Here is a 25,747-nt window from a genome sequence, read left to right on the forward strand (position 1 = left end):
AGAGCAGAGGTTTTGCAAGAGAAGGGGGCTTTCCTTACGTGTGTGTCGTTGTATCCATGCTTACCTCTCCCCACGGCTTGTTTGCACGTCGGGCCTGTTTCTCCCATCATTCTCATTCATTCATTCATTTATGCAGTCATTCCCTGAGGACCTACCTCTGTCCCAGGTGCTAGGGACCCCTAGGAATCGCAAGATAAATGCCTTCCCTTCAGGGAACATACTGTGTTGTGTAAGGATGAAGAAACAGTCCAACATAAGGCTGCAAAAATTATACACAGGAACCTGGAGGAGGGAAGGTGGGCACCAAAGAGCCGGGGGAGGCAGGGGAAGGAGGGGACGCTTAGACCGAGCTTCACAGCTGGGGGAGGGCTCTGGGGAGCAAAGGGGGGGAGACGCAGTGGGAGAAGGACACCCAGTAAGAGGGAACAGAACGTGCAAGGGCATAGAGCCATTCAAGAACCAAGCCTTCTTAGTAAATAGTTATTTTCTTGAAAAGGATTCTTTTTTGGCGAGAGTAGAAGGAAATGAGCAAGGGGCCAGGAGAGGAAGGATCTGTCCCACTTCACCCTGTGAGATCATTCTGACAGAACTTGGGAAGAGGGCAGGACCAGAGTCAGATATTAAACAGCGCTGTCACAGTGAAACAGGAGAGGGGTGGGCAGAGTCGCTGGCAGTGAGAATGAGGAGGAAGGGGTGTGTTTGAAACCTTTTGGAGGTAGACTTTGAAAGACCACGTGGTTGTGAGACAGCAGAGTCTGGCCTCCGGTCTAGGCACCTGGGTGTTAAAGGTGCCATTTTCTGAATGAAAAACAGAATAGGGGTTAAAAAAGGAGGATCAGCCACAGGAGAAGATTGGTTCTGTTTACACTGAATCTGAAGACTCTGTGCGACATTCTGATGTCCTACTGGAGCTTGTGGTTGGAAAACTCCTGGCTAGCGCTCAGTTAGTGTCAACAGATAAATGTTCATTACGGACTTTCTGTACATCGACTATTGTGTTCAACAGGATGTCTGGGCTAGAGACACTGGTTTGAGAACCACCTGTTTGCAAGTGGCACTTGAAACTAGGGGAAATCACCGTGGAAGAGCACGCTGAGTGAAAAGAGAAGTTTTAGAATGGAAGTCTGGGGACCCCTGATGCTTCGTGACAAGTAGAGGAGAGCTGGGAAAGAGCGGGAGGTGAGAGAAGAATGAGAGAGGTGGCATCCCACAGTGCGAATCCTGCAAGTCAGGCGGGGTGGAGGCTGGAAAGTGCCTTTCCCGGTTGACCACTGGAAGCCATCTGTGGCCTGAATGAAAGCAATTTCTACGAAGTGGGGCAGGTGGGAGCTTTGCATTATCACCTTCTTGGGGGCAGGGATCATGTTTGCAAATTCTTGTGTGTTTATGCTCGGCCTTTTGCTCCTCTTCCTCGTCCTGTCCCTTTGGACCACCCCTCCCCCCACCCCCAAAGCAACACTTTTGACTGATTGCTGTCCTGAATCCCGGACACATTTACAACCATCAGTGGACACTGCGAGCAAAACAAAACTCATTCACTTTCATCTGAAAAGCCTGACTCTCTTCCTGTACTCCCTTTCCTGGTTAAATAGTCCCGCTTCTCATCCGGCCCCCTAAGCGAGAAACTTTGAACTCCTCGCATTCTTTTCCTTTCCTTCTGCATCCAGTCAGGGGGACCTATGGACTCCACCTAGAAATGTCTCCAAACGCAGCGCTTTCTTTCTCCATCTAGCACTGTTCACGTACTTCTTGTAGGACTTATTTCATCATATTTGTGTGTGTGTTCATGTTTCCTCCTCTACACCTTGAGATCCTTGAGAATAAGGTGGTTCCTTTATTTAATCTGTAACCCTGCCCCAAGTATAGTGCCTGGCACCTGGTAGATGCTCAACGCATGTTTGTTGAACGAATGAATGGTAAAACCTTTTCATCACTGACATTTGCTTTACTGTCCAGAAGCTTATGGACCTCTCCCTCTCCCTCTGGTCCACCTTGCTGCTCTCTGACCTGCCTGCCAGCCTCCTCCTTCGCTGTGGCTCCAGTTGGATGGCACGTGGCCTTTGCCCGATGAAGATCAGAGGCTTTAAACCAAGCAGCTGTGAATTTGCTCCTCTTCACCCTCCAAGAGAGGAAAACACGTCACAGATGAGAAGAGCGATAGAGAATCTAGTTTTCAGGGGTGCAGAGGTGAGGGTAGTTGCTCCTTCACTGAAGTTTGTGGCTCAGAATAGAAACCCAACAAATGCCAGTTGGACAAGTGAATAAATGAATGAGCAGAAGCTTGAATGCAGAGGAATGTGAATCAGACCCCCAACCGCAGAGAAGAACCACTTCCGTCCCCCTAGGGAGGACGGGCGCTGGGGCCTTTTTAGGATGACCCGTCGTGAAGTGGGGCCTCGTGGTGAGGCCCTTACTAGGGAGACTCTAGTCCGCCCGCCCCGACGTGTGTGACCATGTTCTTCTAACAGAAGTAAGAGTGGGTGGTATTTTCAGGGACGGGCATACTCCTTACACGGGAACGGATGGGTGCACATCATCCTGAAGAAATCAGCCCCCTTTGGGGCTTATCCTGGCCAAGTGGGGTGACAGAAGGGACAGGACACGGACTCGCTGACGCCTCTGCCTCAGGTGACTTGCCGGTACCGCTGTGGCTTGCAGGAGCCAGTCTTGGGTTGTTCAGAGTCCCATGTTCACCGGGCCTTTTCTCCCATGCCTTTAAATGGGAGGTCTTGTTTTTTGGCAACTTCATTGATATTTTTTCCCTCTGTAGCAGCAAATGTAGAACATTTTTGTTTTTCCCTTGCCTCAGACGAGGAACACTGGTATGTTTTCTCAGGCAAGTACCCCAACATGCCGTCTTCAGAGGGCGTGCAGTTCTTTGGCCTTGGGCACATCACGCAGACTTTCTGGGCCACAATTTTCTTATCTGTCAAATTGAAGTGGTTGGTTGGCTCCCCAAATTCTCCCTCAGACCTGCTAGGCTGTGATTTGGGGATTCACAATATTTTCCTCAGCACCCTGGCCACAGAGGCCCTTGGCCCTCGGTCTGGCCGGCCCTAGATAACACAGGAAGCTGAGTTATCACAGCTCTGTTCAGGAAGCAAAAATGATACAGTGAACCTCTGTGTTCACCCAAAAGGCAGAATGAGAACCATGATTCCTCTTATAAAAAGTTTCTTCATTTTGCCAAAATATTCATTTACTCATTAATACAGTTCTTCATTTTTAGTCCTCTTAAATTCATCACCTGTTATGTTTTAAGGGCTATGCCAATTCCTGCTCCCTTTCCGGATTCTTTAAAACTGTGTTCTAATATGTCAAACTGGGGTTCCCTGTGACCAAGGGCCGTTCCCTGAGTCCCTCACTTGCCAGGGCTGCCGATGCTCTTCAGATGGTAAGGAACCAATCCTATGACCAGCAGAAAATAAGGCAGGACTCAGCTGCCGTAGGGCTTCATCCATATAAACCCATCTCCAGCAGAGTAAGAGACGGAGGCCAGGAATGTCTTATGTGTGTCACCTGCCGCTTAGGCGTAAAGCTCTCGAGCCATCCTGCCAGATGAGGTGCCGGGAGCAATCTAGGGGCAAAGACCAACTCATGGATGGTCACAGGGAAACTGCCTGAGTGCCCCCCACCCCCAGCCGTGCACTGCGGAGCCCACCCAGGTGTCCCCGAGGACGCAGTGGGTCACAAGCATTCCTAGGCAGGGCCCCGCACAATTGGAGACAATTCATCAGGGGGCAGGCGTCACCGTTACATGACCTTGGCCGCATGTAGTCGGTGTGGCATCCTGTTCCTTTTTGGTCCGTATCACTCTGACATGACTGCTCTTTTTATTCCCATTTTCCACAGGAGGAAAGCGAGCGCACCCAGTCTGAGGCCTGAGCTTTCTGATCTCAGATCCATTGTTCCTTCCCTCCTTCTCTTTGTGCTTTCTGACCAGGCATCCCTGAGGCTCCACCCTGCAGGTGAGGGACCACCTGGACCCTGCCCCTAGGCAGTGGATTTCAGACAGAGGCAAAGGTGATTAAGCGTTTTTCAGTCTCCAAAGAGTTAGCTGCAGACAGAGCCCCTCTTTTCCATCGAAGCCAAGCCCCTGGGTTGAGAGAGGCTCAGCGATCCGGGTGTTCGGGCAGGTCTGCCAGCAGCCCTTCCGCAGGGTGGTGTTTAGCTAGGTCCTTGGGTCCTTCTTCAACAGGTGAGAAAGCATCCTGTCCCCACTCCTGTAGTGTTTTCCTCCACGGAGAGACCTTGGAGTGATGAGGGAATCGGATAGGACTGCCTTCGCCATAGGATGTGGCTGTGGGCAGCCCTTCAGACAGAGGAGCCAAAGAACAGCCCAGACTACCTAGGGTTACCTCCTGAGGATGTGCCACCTGCGACTTGCACCCGAGGGGAGGGAAGGTGCACTTCCCAGACCTCCGCTTGTCTGAAAAAGTGTAGAAGCTTCTAGATTTAAAAATATTTTTTTTATTATTTTTTATATAAACATTTCTTTATTGAGTTATAGTCATTTTACAATGTTGTGTCAAATTCCAGTGTAGAGCACAATTTTTCAGTTATACATGAACATACATACATTCATTGTCACATTCTCTTTCACTGTGAGCCACCGCAAGATCCTGTATATATTTCCCCGTGCTACACAGTACAATCTTGTTTATCTGTTCTACAGTTTGAAATCCCAGTCCCTTCCCACCCCCCGTCCCCTTGGCAACCACAAGTTTGTATTCTATGTCTATGAGTCTGTTTCTGTTTTGTATTTTGTAGAAGCTTCTAGGTTTTGTCCCAAACTCCTGCACTGGAACCCAGTACTCTGGTCATTTGTTCCACGTACATTTGTTGAACACCTACTGTATGCTAGATCCTGTTCTGGGTCCTGAAGATGAAACACCATACAAAGCAATTCTGTCCTCCAGGAGTCTACATTCTAGCAGGGTGTAGCCTGGAGGCCAGGCTTGCAACAGGCTTTCTGCTGCAAAGTCCCCTCGGAGTCAGGTGACCAGTGTGTTTCTATTCTAGCCTTTTCCGGCGTCAGCGGAAATCACTTCCAGGTCAGGCTGCAGGAAATTCTTGATCTGAGCTGACCGTAGTGGCCAACTGGTGTTGCACTGGTCCCCGTAACACTTCTCTAGAAGAAAAGTTGCATGGGCTGAAGGTTTTAATTCTTCCTCACATTTAAGAACAGAGGTTTGGGCTTTATTTTTAATTTTTCTCTCCCCTGATAGAGCAGTCCAGCAAAGAGTGTGTGTGTGTGTGTGTGCACGCCCAGCACTTGTGGACTCTAATTAGACTCTGAAGATAAAAGAGAACCAGGGTCCCTAGAACTTTTTCTCAGAAGGAAAAAATAACAAAGCCCAAGAGTGAGGGCCCAGAGAAGAGAGCAGAAGTCCGGATTTCCCACAAGCTGGAAGTTAGTTTCATTGTTGTGAAAAGAGTTAAAATGTGTAATTCTGATGGGGCAGTATTTGCTAAAGCGTAGGAGCCCTAAGGCAGGCCGTCTAAGGGTGTCGCGTGCGGGCGTCTGCGCTGGCCCGGGGCGTCCTGTTCTCCCTGCCGTGGAGCCCGCGGCAGGCGCGCGGCCAGCGCTTCACAGCTGACTGGCATCGCTGACTAGGAGTAAGGCTGAGAGTCTCACCCCCTAGGACAGGAACACCGATTCCCAGAGCCAGAGCGGGCCTTGGGGATGCCTTCTCTTGTTCCTTCAGTTACAAATGGGAAGGGGAACAAAAGGCAACTCAGTGTAACAGTGATGAAGAGGGAAGGCCCTGGAGTGGGGCATGGGTCCCATTCCTGACCCTGTCATGTACCAGCAGTGACAGCTTTTTGTTCTTGTTTTTGAAAAATATTGATTTTGGTCTGTTTCCTCATCTCTAAAATGAGGAGTATTGCTGTAAAGGTGAAGCCAGGAAATGCGCGTGCAACAGCTGGCGCGGCACCTGGCTGGGCACACGCAGCAGGTGTCGTTGTTTTCCAGGAAGGGGAAGTGACTTGCTCAGGTCGCACAGCTAGCTAGAGATACAACTGAACAGAACTGGGTTTCCTAACCCCCTGTCGGGTGCTTTCCCCACTGCCACTGCCACCGCCACCGCACTCCGCCAGAAGGGGAGCCGGCCACGGAAGACGGGGCTCAGCCCAGAAGTGAGTGTCAGGATGCCCTGAAGGAAAGAAGCCTTCCTGTTACTTACCGGGGTCTGCTGTGTGCCAGGGCCTGGCCTGCGTCCCGTCTGTGTTACCTCATTAGCCCTCACGGGAACGTGCGTGGCGTTATCATTACGCCTTCACAGGAGATGGACAACTGAAACTTAGGGAGAAGAAATAATTTGACCAAACCCAGGTCTCACTGACCCTCAGATCCCTGCCCTGCCCTGTGCGTGAACACTGGTTAGACTACTGAGGTGTGCTGAAGGTGAGCGTAAACAAGAGGGGCTCTGAACGAGGCTGCGAGCGGTCGCCCTTCACTGCTATCACTGCTCTCCGACTGCCCCTTTGTGAGGCTGTGGCTGTCCTCTGTGGAAAGACGCCGTATGATCTGAGTGGACGGTGTTTTTACAGTGTTTGTTCCACTGCGGAAGAGACTCTGTGTAGACAAGAGGAGAGCCTCTGCCATCTGGGACCAGCGTTCCAGGAGTCAGCTAGCTGTGCACCTTGGTGGCGGGGGATGGTGTTTTATTTCCAGTGTGAAATGCCAAATAGTCCAGGAATGATAAAATCACCCTAGTTTTTCTTATGAACTCCTAGAAGTCATCTTTGTTGGTATAAATGAGATCATTTAGCCTAATTAGTTCCAAGCTTAATTAGCAGTAATTATCCCAACATGGGAGTAATATCCGAGCAGGAAGTGCCGAGTCCTCGATTAGATAGATCTCTAATTGGTGTTACAATATTGTAATTAAAGCGTGTTTGTACGCCTCTGCCGCAGCACGCGATTTGTTTCATGTCTGATTAAACAGGGAGACCCAGCAGCCTTTGAGGGGGCCAGGACGTTAGATCTGACTCATGGAACATGTTAACCCCGTGACTAAAAAGATTGGGGGCCCTGCCTCCGTGGTCGGGGTGTGTGTGCTGTCCTGAGCCCGAGGGCGTTCCTGCCCAGAGGATGTGCCCTTGGTCTGTTACCCTCCTACTCCCGGGCAGCCCATGCAGCCCGTGCAGAGCAGAAGTATGTAGCTGGAGGTTCACTCTGTAAGTTCTGTACTTGTGAGGGCTGCTTGGACCCAAATGGGAGAAGACTGTACAAAATAAACAGACTAGCTATCATTTATTGAGCATTTACTATGTACCAGGTGTGGCACTAAAGCCTTAGAGATCAGATCTGCAGAGAAAAGTTCTGAGGAAGCGACCAGAATCCCTGCTCTCCAGACAAGGACCTGAAGATGAGGGAGTGGCCTCACCAGGCTAACTCCAGGTCATCCTTTAGGACTTAACCGTGAACATCGCTCCTCCAGAAAGGCCATCTCTCACCCTAGACCAGGTTAGCTCCTGGTCATGTTCCCTCGCAGACTTAATTATAATCTCCGTGTCCATCTTCCGCACCGAATGGGATAAACTCATTTCTGCCTGGTTCTCTGCTCCTTGCCCAGTGCCCAGCACCCAGCGAAGTGCCTGCAGTGTAGCAGGTACTTAACAAATAAGGACTGAATGAATTGTCAGAGACTCCCCAGTGCTGAGCTGGGTGAGCAAACTTAGCTGTGTGGTTCTGCGGTCTGTGTGTTTTTCTCTGCATCATGCTTCCTTTTTTCAGGTTTTAAAGTTCCCAGGTTAAGTTTCTCAGTAGCACAAGCACCATGGATACAGGTGGGGGTGGGGGAGGGACAGGAGGATGTGCTTTCTTTCCTCTCACTTTAAAATGCAGCACTCCAGTTTTGCAGCAGGTCCCTGAACCCCTGACCATATTTATCCATTCAATGCTTCAACCTGATCTTACAATTTAGAGGTTTTTCTGCTCATACTCAAATGACTGGTCATTGAATCTAATAAGCCCAAGAGAATCAGAGGAAACCAGATAAAATTTATGTGCGTTTATATATTATCGGATTCTGCAGATTTTTAAAAATGTAACTAGCACTCTCAGAATCTGTGTATCATTGATTCCTGGCTATAGTTTTGGCTCATCCCAAGAATGTCTGGTTATTTTGAACAGTGACACACAATTCTTGGGATTTTTTTTAAAGTGAACTTTGCTGGATGTTTAAAGGGAGAAGTGGCTTATAAAGCACTGTGGGGAGTGAGAGGCAGGCTGTATCAGAAAGGGGCCAACGCCTTTAGCACTTTGGAAATCAACTGCTATTCAGTTTTGATCACCGCTGCCACGTATTTAGAGATTAAGAAGTTTGGACGAGAATATTGTTTATTCATTAACATTTTTAAACCTATTTTTTAAATAAGTAAATGATACTCACACAAAGCATAAAATTCATAAAAAGGGAGAAATGAAAAGGCCTCTTTCCACCTTGTTCCGTCCCCAGCCACTTCAGGGGTAGCCTTTCTAGGGATAGTCTACGCGTATGCAAATATATACATTTTAAAAGGTTGGGGTTTTTTGTTTTTTTGATAGAACAGCATAGTCCACACGGAATCATAAAGGTGAACTGGCTCACTTCCTTGTCAAGGCAAAGACAGGAAGTGAGAATGAGGAATTCAGTACATAGAAACCAAAAGTGCAAAGCTCTCTAAGTCTGTTTTCTTAGAAACTATTACTAAACATCGTGATGATTTACTGAAATTTGAAATATGGAACTAATGAATGAGAAATGCTGCGTGACCAACGACAATGGCATCATCAGGTGCAAGTCCTGAAGCTGCCTGGGTTTTCTGTTCTGACTCTCAGGATGACGTTTCTGTATGGCTGTTTGCTCAATGCCAGCATAATGAGGCGGACGCCGTGGGTTCCAGGCTCTGTCAGCACCTCAGCTTGCTGGAGGTCTCTGTGACTAGAGGGGTTAGGGGAGGAAGTGAGTGTGAATTCATGGGAATCCAGTACCGTCAGGAGAGAGCCGTCTGTCAAGGACACGATCGTTACGTTATTCTGTGTGGACAGGCCTGATGCACATCTGGGATGGCTATTTTAGGGCAAGAATAATCCACAAAGCTTCCTGCAGTTAATACACTCATATTTGGGGAAATTGTTTTGGCTTTTGAATAACTAGAAATGATCTAACCATGATATTAAAATAATTGGATTTCTGATTGTGCAAGTAACAGATAAACTGGGTTAAAGTTGCTGCAGTACGGCTATCTTAGGCTGCCCAAGGAGCGCGCTGGCCGAGGCGTCCCCAGCTTACTCCAGTTTATATTTAGAATTTATTGAGCCCTGCACATACTAGGCTTGGTAGAAAGTCTGCTGCCCTGGGAACTGATAGTCTTATGTTATTTATCGTCTCATCCTGTTTGTCAAAGACTTGCCTGTAGTCCCTGTACCGTTTCTTTTCGCCAAGGGCTCACCTTGCATAGAGACAGACTCTGATGCCGGTGTCATGACCGTGGAAGGCTCTCACGACTCTCAGTAGGCTGTGATTCCCTTCTGAAACGTGCCTGTGGCAAACAAAAGGACCAGTGCAGAAGAATGTTCCGGAAGTATCATCAAGCACCACAGTAACCTTTTGTCTCCATTTTAAATATTCTGTTCCAGTATGTCTATGCGAGCACTTGTATTTTGGGTTCCAATTTTTTGGCACTAGAGCTGGGACAGAGTGGCTGTAGTCTCGGCCCCAGCCCTTTCTGCTTTCCTTAGTGGAAAGGTAAGTTTTTGCTTTGTTTCTCTGGACCTTCATCTTTCCATTCATTATGAGATGTTGGCCCAAGTGACCTTGCAGGCCTCTTTGTCTTCGGCATTTCGCTAGTTTGAGCTCTGGAGCAGTGCTTCCAAAGTTTTTCTACATATTGTCTTTTTTTAATTGGGTTTTAAAAAAATGTCTTCAAGATATCAATCTCTGAATGAATCTGGCTGTGATCGTATGGTGCCTTCAGACATTATGTCTGTAAGCACAGACACCAAATATTTTTGAAATGGAAGTTAATTGAAAAAAGTTTCCCTTTTACCCAGCTTAAATTTAGAAAAACTCCTTCCTCTGTAAAATCTTAATACAATTTGAATTCTCCCTCTTAAAGTGTATCTCCTCGTGGTTCCTGGCCAGCTTTACTTTGCCATCACAATGTTTCCAGGAATCTGCCTTTCTCCTCCTGCTGGCGTATCACTGCCTGTGTGACGTACTTCCGTCATCCCCCTTTCCGATTAACACATTCCATCAGTCCTGCTGTCTTTCAGGGCATGCGCCATGCGACAGTCATCTTTTGGGGCTTCCTCCTCTCTCTGCCAAGTGCTTTGTACATGTTAGGCATTCAGAAAATGATTATTGAATTGAACTGAATTTCTGACAATTCCTACCCATTACATCCTTCAGACCTTCCTCCAAAGAAAGCATTCTGGATTAACTCAGTTCAGACTTTGCATTCCACAATACTTCCGTCCCCCTGGTTTGTATCATATTAACTTGTGTAGTTATTTGTTCTAGTTGCTCCTTTTGAAGTAGAAGTGAATCACAAGGGAATGGAACCCACACCTGGAGTTAGGAACCGTTGGTTCTACTTCTGCTAATTTACTAGTTGAGTGACCAAGGACAGTCATTCAGCCTCCCTAGGCTTCCATGTTATTATGGTGGTTGTTTAAAAGATGGGGGGAGGGAAAAGGTGAGAACGGATCAGATGATTCTAGCCTTAGAATTCTGATTTATTGGCATCTTGTTTCCCTAAGAAGATGATAAACTTCTCAAAGGCAAAGTATTTCTTTTTCTACGATACGGAATAGATACACTGCTTGACCTGGATGGTGCTTAATAAATTCTTCCTTTGAAAATGACTGCGATTCTACTCCTCTGGCAAGAAAGTTAAACCCAAGCGTGCCCCTCTCATGTCGCAGCCCATGGTCTGAAAGGGCTCCCAGGCCCACCCTGGGAAATGCTGTCTGGACTCGGGCATCCGCAGCTCAGACCAGCACACTGTGCTAGCCATGAAGTGGAGGGGGACCCCAACAGCTTTGCCTTTTTAAGTCAATGTGTTTATGGTTTGGGCTGCCTTTCTCAGTAAGATCATTTCCTTACAAGTAATGAGAGCTGTGTGTGATATGGTTGAAATCCCGTCCCTCGGCTGAGCTGGAGGACTCACGTGATGCTGAGCGGGGGCCCATTATCCCACCGGCACTCACAGGAATGCTAAGTCTGGCAAATATTAACTCAGGAGCCACAGCAGCGGTTAGGAGACCGCCGTCTGCCCACCTTCCTGAACCTACCACTTTTGGGGTATTTCCTGATTTTCCTTGACTTGGCTTGAGCATTGTGCGTATTTCCCCTTTCATTCATTCTTCTCTTCTCCAAAGAAAAAAAGGAAGAAAACCCAAAGAAGACATTCTATTTCCTCCATTTGTTCCCAGCTGGAAACTGATGTTCTCATTCCTTTCAGAGCAAGGCTTTTCCTCTTTGGCCTGAGCGACGTACAGTACATTGATTCATCCCTCTGCCTCCAAGCCACAGGCCTGGGCGCTGGAAGAACTCTGGGGTCTTCAGAGGTCTCTGGGAACAGACTCTCAAGCAGGCTGCCCTGGCTGGAATAGGTGGGTTGTGAGAGCAGCTCAAAACCATCCCTGTGTGCTGGATACGCTTCCTCAGGAGGGAGAGAAGCAGATGCTATTTTTCCATATGGCGGGGAGGGGAGTGACATATTAGGTGGAAGAAAGCTAACGTGCATCTGAATGTATGTAAAGAAAAGACAGAGCTAGAAGGGAGGAGCTGTGGTTTGGGTTAAAACCACAAGGGAAGTGAAGGACGTTACCACCTTCCTCTTTGCGGGTAGGAGGTTCTCCCTTAGCTCATCTCCTGGGCCCTGTGAGGCTGTCTTCCCACAGGAATATGCACCTTGTCCCTGCTCTTCTAGAAAAGCACCGTGTGCAGTGGTTTGTGGTCTTAAAGAGTTTAGACTTGATTTTTCAAGCATAAACATTCCCTAAAGTAGCCCCATTTCCAAACTTGTCCCAAACATGCTTCCTTTCATCTCAAATAGGAAAGTAAAGAATTAAAGCTCTGCGGGAAATGTAGACGAGGAAAAGGCTTTTCCCAGGTCACCGTAGCCGTCTCCCTGCTTTCACTCTCCTTCGTCTGCCTGGAAGAGAACCTCTAATTGAGCTCTGACTTAGCAAAGGAAATGAGGAGTCGTTCTGTTCTGCTAATAGCAGCCACTCATGGAGCACTTAAAAACTGCAGGGCATTTTCCTTATATTATCTCTGACTTCCCCAAAGTTTTGAGAAATGGGTTTTATGACCCCATTTCTATAGGGGAGAAAACTGAGGCTAAGAAAAATCAACTCATACTATGATCTTGAACCTTGAACTCAGGCGTGTGTGATGGTAACACTGGAGCTGTACCCTGCCTTTCCTTAAAATCAGCCACCAATACCACAAACTTGGAAGTAAGATTCAAAACCGGGCTCTGCCCCTCGTTATCTAGATGATCCTGGGCAAATTATTTGGCCCCGCTAGGCCTCATCTTGACCGGTATAACAATTGCTTAGTGTTGGGGAAAGTCCTCCTTATTGGCTTATCAGAATTAAACGATGCAGTGGTATAAAGGGGTGGCATATTTGACTGCAAAACAGCCAACTCCTCAAAAGATACCCTTATTCTAATTGTGTGTAGGTCAGGTTCTAGACCAAACTGTGAAAAAATTGAAGTTTGAGTGAGGAATCTTCCATGTCCTTAAACTGCCCTAACCCGTCTCACCCCCCAGCAGAGACGCATCCAGGAGCAAGTGGTTAGTTCACACTTGGAAGAGAGAAGCCGGACTTCTTCAGAAATTTAAGAAGCCGGCTTAGTGGTAGAATTCTGTCCTGAAGCTTGAGACAAGGGTTGTCTTCTGGTTAATTGTTCGGGGTGGGGGGTTGTCCGGAGGGTGGGAGCAAGACATGCCTGGGTGCGCCGGCAGCCTGCGCACGAGGACCTGGGCAGCCCTTAGTCTCCTGCTTCTTTGTCAGGCTCTGTTCCGTGTAGGGTCAGCTGTAGATTCCAGGTCTCAGCTGCTTTTGATCAGAACGTTTTTTTCCTCCTGTGGTGATTTTGCTTGAGTTTTTAGACCCAGGCGACTTTCAGTTGCCTGGGTCTGTTTTTCATTGCAGATTTTGTCAAGATTTTACACCTAGGTTGCATTCGAAAGGCTTTTCTTTTTTCCTTCTCCAACTATTCTGTGTGAACTTCAGATTCTGGACTTTTTTTTCAGTTTATTTTATTTTAAATATAATATTAGTGTATCTTCCTAATTACAAGGGTAAAAACTTCATTGTAGAGAATTAGAACAAAAGAATAAAGAAAATTTAATCACTTGAACCTAGTGTCCCAGACACTATTCACATTTTATTGCTTTTCCTTCGGTTTTGTTCTTGATGCATATATGTGTATTTATATTTCTATCTATATAAATTGTTACGTACATATATGTTTTGCAAGATTAGGCCAGGACAATGTATACATTTTATATCCAGCCTTTATCATGAGCATTTTTCGAGTGTCATAAAGTATTTTTTGCAAAAGATTTATGGGTGCATATTTTGTGATATGAACGTACCAAGGTCTGTTTAACCGTTTCCACTCTGCTGGGTGGTTAGATGCTCCTTTGTACACATTTCTGTCTGCATTTCCTCCTCTCCTTTTTCCTTATAAATAATCCCTAGAAAGGGAATTATAGGGCAATTAGGGAGAAAGCATAAACTTCTCATTTTTTATTTAAAGAGTATTTGTACCTGATTATTTTCATACTGCCCAGCCTGTGTATAGCCTCCTTAAAACCTCTTGATAGATGTGCCAAACTAGTTTCCAGAAATGGTGCTCGAGGACAGGGCAAACTACCACCCATCAGCCAGTCTGGCCCCTGGTCTGATTTTGCACAGCTCATGAGCTAAGAGTGGTTTTTACATGTTTAGATGGTTGGGGAAAATAATCTGAAGGAGAATAATATTTCATGACACATTAAAATTATACGGAATTCTCATTTCAGTTTCCATAAACAGCGTGTTCTTGGAACAGAGTCCTGTGCATTCATTCGCACACTGTCTCCGGCTGTTTCCGCCCCACGACTGCAGAGCCGAGCGGCTGCAGCGGAGACCACTGCTTACAAACGCCCAAATGTTTACTGTCTGCTTTCGACAGCCATAGTTTGCTGACCCCTGCGTTCGTATGTCATCCTACAAGTTGTATGTGAGTGTTCATTTGACCACACTGAACCTTGGGATTTTCTTATTTTTCGTTCGTTTGAACAAGTCAACAAATACCACGCGTTTACCATCTACCAGGCCTTCATAGAAAAGTACAATTTACCTATTAGTTCTTTGAGTACAAGTTAGAAGACTTTTTCTGCAAGTTCAAATGATTTTTTTTCCTGTTAATTTTCTGTGTATGTGAAATTTGAACTCAGGTATTTACGTTTTTCATTATTGCTTTGTATGAGCCCTTTATATACTAAGAATATTAATTTCTTTTTGGTCCTATCTGTTCGAAATATTTTGTTTTTGTTAGGTTGTTTGCTTTATAGTTTTATGTTTTTTTTCACATACAGAATTTTACATTTTTATGCAGTCAAATCTATTGAATTATTTATTTTTTTCCTTTGATTTTATTCTAAGAATATCTTTTCCCTACCCCCAAGGTCAGATAAATATTTATCTGTGTCTTCTTTTAGTTTTTATTTTTTAAACTAATTTATTTTTATATTTGTCTCTTTAATCCCTCTGGAATTTTTTATTATATGATGTGCGATGAGAATCTGAATTTTTTTTCCAAACAGTAGGACAGTGATTTCAACATTATTTCTTGAGCAGGTCTTCCTTTTCCTACTCATCTGTGATGTCACCTTTACTAAATTCTTGTGTATCTTGGGATGTTTCTGGCCCACATTCCAGTTGTCTTTAATAATGTGTGTGTGTGTGTGTGTGTGTGTGTGTGTGTGACTGTTGCCTCCTTGTGGGTGCCCACTCTGCTGTTCCCGACTAGACCTGTGTGGCACACCGGTCCTGGCTGGATTTCTGGATTTCTGCTTTTTTATTGTCCTGGTATATCGCTCCTTTACAACTGTACCTTTCAGTAGCATCCCCGCCTCTCTCGGTCAGTTTGTCAGGAATGCAGTATAAGCTTATCTCCTACAAGTACACAAACGGTAAGGAGCCTTCCTACCAAACAAGAGATAAAGGCCAAAGCCGGGCCTTGCGCACGGGTGACGTGTGGACTGTGGTGCTCATTTGTAACCACTCCGGGGGACAAGAGCTTTAGCATTTGTAACCTAGGAGGTTGGAGGTTTTCTGGCTGAGTAGTAGCAACTGGCATGAAAAGAGCACATCTCGAGAAGGGGTTCCCAGAAGAGCTGTTACATGGTGCGCAGCCCCTAACCTTCTGTTAACGGCTCACCCCACCCGACCTTGGTTCACAGTGGAGTCATTTCATTTACCAGGTGTGAAAATTGGATTTCACCACAGAGGAGGGGAGTTACTGCCTATCAGGCCTGCCCTTTAGGGGCGCAGAGACTTTGGTGGGATTTATTAAGAGATTTGCTGTGCATGGAACATGCATTTAGAGGCATGTTCCCTTAAAATGGACCTGCTATCTTTGTCATTTTAGGAGTGCTGTTTTTTCTTTTAGTTTTTTTTCTTTTTTCTTTTTCTGTCTGACAGCCTTCTTTCCCGTGTAGGTTGCACACATCCTGCCTCGGATCTGAATATTTTATATGGCACCATTCTGCCAAGAGAGGGACCTCAGGGGTGTGACAAACAGGACAGCTGAGGGGGATGGTGGGGACGGCCTGCAGTTTGGATGCTGGTATTAGTCACATGTGGATACTAAATATGGGAGGGGGATGATAAACTAATTTTCCTGCTGATCCACTGCTGTCTGGTCCAGGCCTCAGTCTGATAGAGGTATTTGGGTCACTCTGAGACGCTCTAATGAAGGAGTTCTTGAAAAATCAAGAGTTCCGATTTAATTACCTGTTGTCAGAGGGTCTGTCTGTTGTTAGAGACAGCCTCAAATTTAGTATCTGGTTAACCACATCTGCTTCTTTAAAAAGACACCTTGTTTACTATCCTGGCGAAGGAGGTGGCTGAGTTTATTACGGTTTAGCGTTGCTAGCACACTTTGTGCTTGCTGAGTGCCTTAGACTTATTTACGCACGTAGATGGGTTGCTCTCCACAGCACTCCCCTGAGATGAGTGGGTGGTAAGTTTTATTATCACCTGCTTTTCCACCGGGGAGGAGATGGGAGCTCCTGAGAAGCGAAGGGACTTGTCTGTGTTGATAGCTCAGAGTCCCCTGCGCCGTCTTAGGGGATCCTCAAGAAAGTGGTGATAAAGGTCTCCTTGCAGCCTTCCTCTGCGTGTGCCACTCGTGCCTCGCGCTGTGCGCCACTCACCGGTGGGTGCCCCGCAAAATAAAGATCGTCCCTATTTTTGGCCCCTGAGGCTGCGCCAGCTCCTTACACCTGGACACCGCGCCTTCCTCACCTGCTTTAAAGCGGAGGCACTTTCCTCCCCTCTTTTTTCTTTTAAAGGCCTCGCTGTTTTCCTCACTGCCCGGCTCAGATCCCTGGAGCCACCTGTGCCTCAGCCCCTCCACCCTCTTCAGTTGCCCGGTGAGCCACGTGGATTGTGTCACCCGAACAAACGTAGTTACGTCCGTCCCTTCCCTCCTCTTCCCTCTACGACTGCCGTAATCCAGGCCCGCACTGCTCTCGGCCTGGACTACTCTAAGAGCCCTTACCTGGTCCCCACACTTTCCACCCTAAACTCTTCTGTCTCGTAAACCTTCCGTAAGCACGGCTTTGATAAATACCACTCTCCGTCTGGGTCCATTCTCAGGAGCTCCCCGTTGCCTTCCGATTTTAAGTACAGATTCTTTCCCGGGACTCAAAGTCTACCTTCCTTTTAGTCTTCTCTCCCATTGTCACTAAATGCCTTCATTGCGCATCAAAACTGGGGAGCTTGGTGACCGGGCGCCTGCGGGGAGAGGCCTTGGCAGGTCTACTCTCGGGAGGGGAACTTGAGCTGTTAACACGCCCCCCCTCCCCGACCCCTACCCTTGTCCCCATCCCCACCCGACCCCCACCCCCACCTCCCCGCTCAGCCTCACCCCCACCTCCCATCCCCAGGTGCGCCCCGTGCCGTGCACTCTGGACCACGCACGGCTCTTGCACGGAGCTTACCCAGTCGCAGGCTATCAGCCCCTGAGCCTGGCTATGCTGTTCGTTTAGCCTGAAACTCCCCTCCCCGTCTCCTGCCCCATCTCCACCTGTTGAAATTTTTCTCATGCTTTCAGGCCCAGCTCAAATATCTCCTCCTTCATGAAGCCTTTCTGATTGTTCTAAAGGGAGAGGATGCCAACTCCTCACCATTAAATGTGGGGTCCATTCACACACTACAGCCCCGCTACACAATTCCAGTCCCCTCTCCTGCCTGGTCCCTCCACTGTCCCTAAGCTCCCACTGAAAATGCCTTCTGAGAACTGGCCCTCTTACACATACCTCGGCCAGGAATGCGGTGCCCCTCCCCCTCCTCCCTTCCCCCTTCTCGCTCTCTCTTTTTTAAACTTACCCTAGTAGGCCCAGCTCATATGTCACTTCCTCCGTGCCACATTCATCACAGCCAACAGCCTTTCTGGACTCTCCCCGCCCCCACCGGCACTAAGCCACTCCCTCCTCTGTGCGTCCTCGGCTCTTTCTACCTAATTGAGAACTCAACGCCAATGGCTTGCTTTGCGTTTTACCTGGTTACCTTAACCCTAGGCGGTGACCTGGACTCAGGCTGTGTCCTGAGGGCCTGGCACCGAGTCTCTGCTGCTCAGTTACTCCTTCTGGAATGCAAACGTGAGGGAGCTCTTCCTCTGAGCCATCCCTCCCCCAGAATGATCTTTGCTCTTTGCACTTTTCCTTTAGCGTTTCTCTTCTCGTTTTTTTCTGAACTTGTTTTATGCCTCTTTCTAGATTGCAAGCACCCTTGAGGGGGGCAACCTTGCAGGTTTTCGCTCTCCTTCCCCGAGCGTGGTTCCTTACTCGTGGCGGGAGCGCAATAAATGTTGGCTTAATTGAGTTGTAGGGTGTTGTGCTCAGCTAGCTGCTAAACAGCCCCATTTAAAGGGTTAGTTAATAACACTTGGAGAAGTTCTTCTCCTTTGGGGGTATTTGCAATTTAATAGTTATCTTAAAAACCCAAAGGAAATGTTCACTAATGGTGGGGCTGCAGGCACAGCAGGGAGGCTCAGTTTTGGTGGCGCTGCATGAGGACCAGGGAGTTTTTCCAGCCCACGAGTCCTTCACCTTTTTTAGAGTTGGACCCCTCCTTGGACAGTCTGGTGAAGCCTATGGACAGAGTAATGATTTTAAACACATAACATCAAATATACAGCATTACAAAAATAGATATAATGAAATATCAAAATATTCAAAGCATCGAATTTGTGATGTAGTAATATATGTGCTCCTTTATCAGAACATTCAGAAAGAGGTCAACTGGCAAATCTAATAAGTACTGTAATTTTGTCACAGTAATGAGCAGAAGTGACACCTGGGATGTCTGCCCCGACTGGAAGGTGATGGGAAAGATCTGATTCTGTTGGTGGACAGTCCCGGATGGCTCTGCCCTCATCTATTGCCTACATTCCTAATTGAAGGAAATGGTAACTTTCAGTTAGGAATTAGTGAAAGTAATACAGGTATATTTTCCCTCCATCCAGATTCTAGCCTTAGTGTCTCCCCTGGACTCAGGATTGAGGACCCCTGCTTAGCTGACACCCCCCTGACATGATGTGGGAGATGGGTGGGGGTAGGGTGGTCCTGAAGCCATTTTTGTTCCAACCCTGGGCTTCCTTTTCTATCTTGAGCTCCCTGATTCTTTGATTCTTTTTTTTTTAATCCTTGATTTTCACAGCCAAGGACAGTAGTCTAAATTTGCTTCATTTACACCAGAAATGTGAAAGAAGGAGAAACAAAAAGGACTGTCAGGCCTTGGAGGAGAGGAGGGAACTTTAGTCCCTAGCCGGGGAGGGTCTCCTCCCCAAAGTTTTAAGCTTTGGGTAGGGGTGGGGGGTGGGGGGAAGAGGAGGGGTCCACAAATTGAGGTGGGGAAGCAGTTGCAGAGTTTACCTGAGAGTCTCTGCTGGCTCCTTCTAAACTGAGAAGTCAATTTTGGGGCCAAAGAGCCCAATTCCAGAGGTGGTCCAACATAATACCCATCCTTCTTGGCTGCCAGTGACTAAGTGAAACATCGTTCCTCTAGAAAGCTGCCCTCCCTAGTGCTGATGTGATTTCTAATTTGGGGAAGTGTTTGTGCAGTTCCGTTTTTAGCACCAAAATACAGGGAGCACATTCAGTCCATTCCCAGTTATCCTTGTGTGTTTTAGGCACTTAGAGGCAGTTTTCCCCCAGGTAGATTTACTCTGCTGTTTGCCATGCTGTGGGGCACATACCTTTGCTCTCGGTGGCTTGGAGAATACAAGTAAATCTGAATATGAGCTGGACATGTTGCTACCAGGGTGAATACCATGTTTGCCCAGGTAAACCATCATCCCTGCCCCTAAACAGTAGCGATACTGAAAGTTTTGCCGTTGGCATCTTTCTTTCTTCCTTTCCTCTTGTAAGCTTTTTTTTTTCTTTTTCTTTTATGAGCTCATCCATTTTTATTGCTTTAGCTCTCTCCTCTGCACCTCTAGCCTACCCCTCCCCTGGTGAGACATCTCCACTTCAGTGTCCAGTGGTCACTTGTAAGTCTAAACCTTAACTCTTTCTTCCTTCCCAAACCAGCTTCACCTTTCTAAAGAACAGCTTTATTGAGATAGAATTTGCATATCAGAAATGCACCCATTGTAAGTATACATGTATGTTTCAATGATTTGGGGGTAAATTTACAGTGTTGTGCGACCATCACCAAAATCCAATTTTATTAACAATTTCTTTACTCCAAAAAGATCCCTCACACTCATTTGCAGTCCGTCCCCATTCCCAGTCCCACTAATCTGCTTTCTGTCTTTTTGCCTTTTCTGGACATTGCATGTAAATAAAATTATACAATGCTTAGTCTTTTATATCTGGCTTCTTCCACTTCGCATAGTGATTTGGAGGTGCATCCTTGTTACAGCTCGCGTCACTACTTGGTCCCCTTTTATTGCTGAATATATTCCATCGTGTGGCTAGACCACATTTATTTATCCGTTCATCAGTTGATGGACATTTGGATTGTTTCCACTTTTTCTCCATTAAGAATAATGCTACTGTAGAGCATTTCCATACAAGTCTGTGTGTGGACATGAGAGTGGAGTTGCTGAGTCACATGGTAAACTTATGTTCAACTTTTTAAGAAAGTACTAAACTGTTTTTGAAGGTAATTGCACCATTTTAGCTTCCCACCAGCAATGCATGAGAAATCACAGCTTCTCCCCATGCTCACAACACTTGATGCTGTCCACCTTTTTAAATATAGCCACCCCTACTTGGTGGGTCGTATCTCACTGTGGACGGGTACTGTTTTTGAACCACTCCTATTTCTGACCACAACGTGCCACCCCCCTCCCCCCACCACTCGTATGGCTGGAAGCCAAGCTTAAGGTATTTTTCCTTCCTCTTACATGTGCTTGCCGCTGAAGTGAGCTGCTGCAACCTTCCTCAGATAACCCTGGACTTGCCATCTCTCCATCGCCCCTCACACTACCCGGCTGTGCACCATGGCACACTTACCACACGGCTCAGTCTTCCAGCTGCGCTGCTTGCTGTTTGTAGTTCTTTCTTCCAGTTGTCCTTCTGGTAGCTGCAGACTCACTGTTAAGATAGTAACACGGAAAGGGCATGCGTGGGTGTGGAGCCAGGGGGCCTGTGCTCTAGTCCAGGAACCACACTTATTGTCACATAACCTTGAATTAGTTCTGTAACTTGTCTGAGCTCAGCCCCTTTTATTAAGTTACTTAACCTCTCTTAACACCAGCTAGGAGAGCCCCAGGTTCCTTATGTGCAAGGGAAGGGTCATAATAGAGCCTATCCGACAGAGTTGCTATGAACCAGCAGTCCACGTGAAGTCCTTAGCACAAAGCCGGGTGTGTGAGGAGCGCGCAGTCAGTGCTGGCTAATGTTACTGCTTACGTGGCGGTTATGACTATTGTTATTCTTCACTATAATGAAGGTATCTTCCAAACCTATAACATGGTTATCATAAAGCTCAGCTGTTACTATGAATATGAAAATGCTTTGAAGAATACCATGCAAATTGCCGCTGTGTTATTTTTACCCATTTTCCCCTTGCTCAGGGGGACAAGCTGCGTAGGATAGCAGCAAGGGGACAGGTGTTGGCGCCAGCCTAGCATTCAACTCTGGACTGTGTTGCTTAACTATTGTGAGGCTTGGACAAGTCATTTAACCTCTTCATCTTGGTTTTCTCACCTGTAAAATGGGTATAATTATAAATCACATTCAGGATGATACTGTAAGGAAGTTACCTCTTCCACAAATGGTGTTTGGTAAACTGTGGCTTTTTCTTTCTGTCTTTTTTTTGAATTCACAGTGTATCCTTGCTTTCTCTAAATCATATTTTGTGTAGTAAATTCCTACCTGATTTAACCAGTTGTATGCCCCACTGCCTCCCAACAGCACACCGGAGAGAGGCTGTGGTGTGGGGTGACTAAGAGCCTTCACTTCAGATTGACTTGGGTTTTAATCTCAGTTCCCATTAGCTGCATGATTTAGGGCAGTTACTTATTCCTCGAAACTTCCAGCCCCTCAACTGTAAAACGAGGATAGCAGTTCATAGCTCATGAGGTTATTATGGGAATTAAATGAGACAATATAAATGTAGTGCTTAGAACAGTGCTTGGCACATACACATACTAAACATTCAATAAGCAACAGCTGTCTTTACGATTGTTTGTAATGACCTTTCCCATCACCATTTTCTGTCCACACCTATGCTATTCTCTTCAGTCCCTGGCTTGGCTCCTTGTCCCCTCCTGGAACTGCCCAAATCCTCTTCTTCAAGACCCAGTTCAACGTCTGATCCTCCAGATTATCGTTTGCTACTCCAGACCCTACTCATTGCTTTTTTTTTTTTTTTTCTGGACGTATAGAGTTTGTGTCATATCTGTAATACAATTTAGGAATTAGTTGTTATTAAAATTTTTTTGGTTCCTCAGTTGGACTGTGAGGTTCCTGAGACGGCCTGTGTCTTCAGCGTCTACTGGAACTCTTACCCCACTCCAGCTGACACTGGACACTTAGCAGGTGTTTATTAGTTTTTGATTGATAAACAATAACTAAGAAAGTAAACATGCAAAAGGCATTATGAAATTTCAAAACCAAGAGTTTTTTGATCACCTGTGTAGTCTCCTTCATTAATATGAATCCAAATGTATCCTGAGCAAAATTATTGATTCCCAAACACAGCACAGAGTGGAGAAGGGGGGGGGGGCAGATGAAGAGCCCCAAAGCCAAGGTTTGTCAAGTCAGTAAAGCTTGTCTTTACTGACACAGATGACCTCGTTTTTGTTTTCCCTGTTACTTCTTTGCATCTCTGCCCAATCTCTCCTCTTCTTCCAATCCCAGAGGGCTTACTGCCCACAGAGAGCCTTCTGAGTGTCTCCTTCGAGCTTGAGTCTCTGGGGAAGGTTCTCCAAGCTTCAGAATTAGCCTTTTCTTTCTTCCCCATAATATTCCCTCAGTACAGGTGGCAGTTAAGAAGGATAGAAGTCTGAAGATAAATTATTAAAACAAATTATGACCTTTATTATGACCCCTTATTATGACCCTTCCCAAGAGCTTAACATCTTAAATCCAAAGGTATGAATTTCTAACGGCAGAATCTAAAGGAGTGTGTTAGGAGATTTGAAGAGATACTGGAGAGTGAGATTTGATGTGAGAGTAAATGAAGTCTTGAGGAGATGGCCTTCTCAGTGCTCCTAAAATCTCCCCCAAGGCCAATCCCATTGTGGATAATCCAGAGATGAACACATGTAATAATAATAACCAACATTTATCGGGCACTTACTGTGTGCCCGACACTATTCCTACATGTCTGCATGCAGTGGCTCATTTATCCCACACACTCTCCTGTGAAGAAATCCTATCATTACTCCACTTTGTGGAAGAAAAAACTCAGCCTAAAGAGGTTAAGTAATTTTTCTAAAATTACATAGCCCTCTAACGGCAGAGCTGGGATTCAAAGCCAAACAGTCTGATTGAGAGCCCCTTCATCCAGAAGTGGCTTTTTTGAATCATGAGTCTCTCCTTGTAAACATTCTGGGAACATGGAAGAGGCAACTTCATGAGAAAACCCTAGATATCACCGTCACCATCACCGTCGCCATCATCATCCCAGCAAACAGGTGTTGTGCCGTCGTGTGCAGGGCACTGCAGAGGATGCTGAGAAGACGAAGGGGCATCTGGCCCCCCTGCAGGTGTGAACCTGACCCCTCAACCCTTCAGGTTGCTTCAGATGCCTTCACTTCCAGGAAGCAGTTTCTGCTCCCCTCACACAACTCCCAAATAATGTATCCCCTCCGACTGCCGTTTTACTCTTTGCCTCTGCTCTGCCGCTTATTTATGACTTTCTCTCTTGTGTTGTGGTTATTTATATACATTGTCACACAGCTGAGCCTCTGCACGTTGCTGGGTCCTTTGCCTGGCTGACTCCTGCGCGTTCTTTAAGATGCCGCTCAGGTCTTAGCGCGTTCCCTGACTCTCCCGTCTGGGTGAGACGCTCTCCTCCGTGTGGCCCCAACGCCTGGTATTTATCCATAGTATAGCATTCATTACACTTGATTATAAATGTTGACTTGTCAGTGTTACTAACTAGATAGACCCCAGATCCCAACGTCAGGGAGAGTGTCTTATCCTTATTTGAATCTTCAGTACTTTGCACAATATATTTTTGGCACCAATTAGGCACTTACTCTTTTTTTTTTTTTCAACAAATGAATCTTCCGTATAAGTCTGATTATACTTAAAGGACAAAATTGGATATCCGTTTCATTCTTTGTAACCCTCAAGATGCCCTGCACCTAGTAGATGATCAACAAACATAGCAACGAGTAAATGACTGCAGAACGCAACGAGGTGTAAGGTTCTGCCGTCAGGACACGGGAGGATGGGAACTACGGTAAAAGACGGATGACAGTAACTAAGTATGCGTATCTAGACTGTGTTCTCAAATTGCGGATATAAACCTCTACTACTGAAATGAGTGGTAAACAAATAACATTTTTTTCTTTTGAATTTTGAAGTTATTTGTTCAGTCTACAGAATACAGTCCAATATTCAAGCCCAAGTCCAGGTGACTAAAGCCAGTACTGTTCCTGCTGCACCACACTGTTGAGATGTTACGGTGGAGGGGCCCTAGTTGGGCCCAGAAGAACCAGTGGGGCTTAAGTAATTAGAGAGAGGTGGGCGCTGCACAAATGATGTTACACACACACACGTATTTTGTGAAGATCTATCTGAAAAGAGCATGGAGAATTGACTGATGAAGGGAGAAGCCCGAGGCAGGGACGTCTATTTGGAAGCTATTGTCACAGTCCCAACTTGAGAATAGAAAACAAGAGATTGGTTTAAGGAGGAATTTGTGGATACTGGTGACTGAGAAAATACATGAGAAAACTATGTGAGGTGACGGATGTTAACTGAGCTTAGCGTGGTAATCATTTCACAATATATACATGCATCAAACCATTATGTGTACATCTTAAACTTATACAGTGTTACATGTCAATTATAGCTCAATAAAATTGTGGGGGAGGGAGACAAAACCAGAATATGATTGTATCATGGAATTCAAACTGTAAGAGATCCAATAAGGAAGGGGTATTTATTGGATGGATTTGGTGATTAGGTTTGGCCATATTGGAGAGAGAATTTTGGTAGAATGGTTGGGTTAATTACAGAGGAAGAAAAGACATTGTGATGGTGGAGAATGTAGGTTACTCTTTGGATAAATTGGGACTAAAAGGGAAAAAAGACTATTTGTGTAAGAGTTTCCTGAAGATACTAAAGCAAAGAATAAGAAAATAGAAAAGAGAACTGAGCCAAATGCTTCAGAGGTGGGGTGAGATGACAAGGTTGGTCTTACGATGTAGGAGAAGTAGTGGATAAAATTTGGAATAATGCTGTGGGAAGTGATACAGGAGGCAATGAGGGTAGGTAAAAGGATTGCCAAGTAAAAAGTAATAAAGTTCAGTTAAATTTTCATCACCTGAATTTTGTTGACGATCCAGTTTATCGGTTTCGTGGGTTTTTCTAGTAATGTCTGCTAGCCCAGGAGTGGAAACAAAGAAATGTGGGTACATCTCAGCGTTAGGAATTTCCATGGCTGGAATGATGGTAGGTGGCCAAGGATTTCAGAAAGGCAATGTGGTTAATGAGAGCAACCTGGGTGCAAACCATGGAGGTGAGGGGAAAGCTGCAGTGATCGGGTAGCAGCTCCAGAGAAGCTGGGAAGAGGTTGACTGTGGGAAGGGGGACGAGTCCAGCAGTGAAGGCAGAATCCAGGAAAAATAAGGTAGCTCTATCTGAAGGACAAAATTCCTAGAGAAAAGTCTAGCAGAAGAAAATGGAATGAAGTAGTAGAAATACTTATACAGAATCATTGTTGAGAAAGAGGTTAAGAATAAGAAATGCTAGAGTGATTTTTTTTGGGGGCGGAGAGTTAATTAGGTTTATTTATTTAATTTATATTTTTAATGGAGGTACTGGCGATTGA

General features: G+C 46.1%; 1 protein-coding gene and 1 long non-coding RNA gene across 2 annotated transcripts in view; one reads left to right on the top strand and one right to left on the bottom strand.

Annotated features, from left to right (window-relative positions):
• Positions 1–25,747, top strand: part of LOC141574344 (uncharacterized) — a 64,042-nt gene that overhangs the window by 24,587 nt on the left and 13,708 nt on the right. The gene's annotated exons all lie outside the window — the stretch shown is intronic.
• On the bottom strand, positions 1,855–23,877 carry LOC141574345 (uncharacterized). Its single transcript, XR_012501258.1, has 3 exons — positions 13,609–23,877; positions 9,445–9,534; positions 1,855–6,304 (listed from the first exon to the last, which is right to left on the bottom strand). It is a non-coding gene; the product is annotated as an uncharacterized LOC141574345 (long non-coding RNA).

This window comes from Camelus bactrianus, chromosome 21 (genome assembly GCF_048773025.1).
Source record: "Camelus bactrianus isolate YW-2024 breed Bactrian camel chromosome 21, ASM4877302v1, whole genome shotgun sequence".
NCBI lineage: Eukaryota > Metazoa > Chordata > Mammalia > Artiodactyla > Camelidae > Camelus > Camelus bactrianus.